Consider the following 3,227-nt stretch of genomic DNA (forward strand, 5'->3'; position numbering starts at 1 on the left):
GTTTTACAAGGTGAGTATGAGACAATCCCAAGCCGTCCAAAGGTTGCAACCACTTCTCTAGTCCACGGTACTGGTCCGCAACAGCATGGCGAACATTGTCGTCAGCATTAAACTTGAGCACCTGTAATCGATCGTCTTGAAAATATCAAGAACAGGAAATAGCCAGCGATCACACGACTTCAGTAGCTTTTGGAGATCCTGAAACATCACTGATCACTGCAAAGGCCGCCGCCGTCTCTTGCCGGAGTCTACCTGAGGTCCATAGGTATGGCTACAACAGGAAAGATGCAGAACGAATTCAAAGAAAACAAAGTAGTCGTTCTGAGAACAGCATTTCTCGTCTGAACTGCAGTTTCTTGTTGAATCTCGAGGCGCGCGCGCCACTAACTCGCACTGCACTGCAAGGGTACTGCAGACCACTCGTCAGCGTGCAACTGCACTTGAACAAGCTAGTGCATACACAGAGTATGCTCAGGTTTGTTGCGTTCTACATGTAACCAGTTTACAATGGTCCTAATAGCGAACAGGTTTCGTTTGTAGCCAACCATAGCTCGTAGGGCCGCATGCAATCTAAGTGCAATCATGCTGTCACGGGTCACACGCCAATCATGATGTGTTGCTTGTATGGCGTGAGTGCTTTAATTTTAAAGAACTTCAGCTACAAAGAACTAATTCACCTGGACAATGGTGTTGGTAACATCAGGAGTCGACTGCACTGTCTAGCCTTCTCGTCAGGTGAATACAGGAAAGCGCAAAGGAACAGTGACAATTGATTCAGTGCAGCAGAGAGGTGATAAAACAGCACAAGTGTTGTACATGTGGCTGCGCTTGTGTCTCTTCCTTGTACATGCGGTTGCAAGCGTAGCTCTTTGTCGTACATGCTGCTGCTTTTGTGTCTCTTTATTGTACATGCTGCTGAGCCGTGGTACATGCTGCTGCGCTGTTTTTGACTCCTGCGTACATGCGGCTGCACCGTTTTCTGTCCCCGCTGTGCACACACTTGCTTGTCTTGTCCCCATTGTACGCCTTCACTATTATATCCTGTTGTCTCGTCTTTTCTCAGTGTCAGTTGTTCGTTGTCAGTGTTAGTTGTTAATCGTGAGTTCTCCCGTCGGCTCCTGAAGCGCATTACAAGAAAAGCTCTCTCTTTGGAAATAGAGAACAACCATTTGACTAGTCCTTTTGATGTGTGGCGTGGCGAGAGCGTAGAGGCAGTTCTTTCTCCATCCGAGACGACACAAGGAAGAATAGCAACAACAACTACAACAACCGTTGGACGGAGCATGTTGAATACATAGTCAAAAAATCACTCAAGTCTTTCAATATTCTTTTTAGACTAAGGCCTACACTCACCAGTGATTCTTTATCTCACATCTATCAGACATACATACTACCTATATTCTCATAATTGTGCGAGCAATGCTCTCACACCGTTGTCACACACTTCCCTTGACAGGCTAGAACGACTCCAGCGGAAAGCCGCCAGAATATGTCTCCACCTTCCCCTTTACACACACTTAGAACACTCCCACCTTTTGCATCGCATCAAATGGCCAACATTATTTTCACGCTTTAAAGTTAAACATATACTCTTCGCGCATTCTCTGCGCCACAATTATGCCCCACCACATATACTCTCGCTGCATACTGCTAGCAACGTGCAACCTTCGTATAATACGTCGCTCTCGTACTTGGCACTTGCCAACTCCGCAGACTGACCGCTGTCTCCACTCTCCCCTGTACAAGGCCCTTCATTACTTTAATTGCTTGCCCGCCCAGCTTCGCGAAATCCCTTCTCGTACTCCCTTCAAATCCGAGATATCCCTGCTGTTGCACAACTCTGTATGCTCGTGTAGCGACCACCCCTGCCCGTACACTTAAGTACACAACTCTGTATGCTCGTGTAGCGACCACCCCTGCCCGTACACTTAAGTAGTCATTAACCCCTAGGCCCTGCCCACCCAATTCTTCCTCACTCTTTCTCCTTTCTTACACTATTATCTCTTATTGGCCACGGGCTATCGTGAGAATAAAGATTTGAAACAACAACAACAACCGCACTGATTGCCATTGCAGCCAGCTACATTGAATGTGAGGCTGCGCTACAAAGAAGCGTCAATGCTGCAACAGAATGGCTAGAGCGCTTGCACCTGTTAGTCAATAAAACGAAAACTGTCATCCTCCCGTTCTTCCATGCTAAGTTGCTAACCGACCCCCACCACCACTGCCCAAAATAAAACTCGGATAAACTCTACTAGAAACAGTAACACAGCACCGTCACTTTGGAATAATATCCCAACATGACCTGCGCTGGACAAAACACTTGGATAGTATTATAGTGAAATCACTCAAGTCATTCAACTTGCTATTCCGCCTAAGATCAACCCTTACCACTTCTGTTCTTGCAACCATTTATACTTGACGCATCCTACCCCTGTACTCTTTTGCAAGCATCGCTGTAACCCCCATATCCTACACTAGCTTAGACAAGCTAGAGAGAATCCAAGTTAAACACACATGGCCAGCAATCGAGGACATCTGAGAGTTGTAATTTTTGTACTCCTCCGAGGTGTGATTTTTGGCGTGCTGGGCCAAGCACAAGGAAGCCATCTGCAAAAAAACTGCAGAAAATGGTTGTTGTTTGATCCTTTGGTGTAATCTTTGTTTCTAGTCGAAGCTAGTTGCTGTTTGGAGCAGAACCGCCTAAATTGACTATTTTCTGCATGTACTCATGTACTCAGTCATGCAGTCTCACTCGTATTTTAGCTCTTTTCTGGAATGGATGCTGCTCTGCGCCCCTTGGTGAACATTTCCTGCGCTCGTGGAGCAGCTGAAAAGGACCACTGGTATGTCTGGTTCCTGGTTTGAAAGTGGAGAGTCGACTTTTGTGCCTTGAAAAAGGAGTAGAGAGCGATAAAGGTACGTCTGTGGCTTATTTTTGAGTGCTCCTCGTACATTTTTGATCATGATAGAAATTCTCAGACCAAAGTCAGACCAAAGTCAGCGCGATGATGGCCGTAGAGTTTTCTTGTGGATTTTTTAGTTGTTTCATCTCGTATCTATGTCAGTATCGTGATGGTGAAGTGGAGAGGGTGATTTTCTTCCTCTAGGCTTCGTTCGGCCGACTTTGCTTCGTCCTCGTTGAAAAGTGATCCTGAAAAAAAGGTCGATTCTCAAAATTATGTTGATTTTCAATGTACGTGATGACATGCGATTGCTGGCTATGT

The sequence above is a fragment of the Sycon ciliatum genome, chromosome 3, assembly GCF_964019385.1.
Source record: "Sycon ciliatum chromosome 3, ocSycCili1.1, whole genome shotgun sequence".
Lineage (NCBI taxonomy): Eukaryota > Metazoa > Porifera > Calcarea > Leucosolenida > Sycettidae > Sycon > Sycon ciliatum.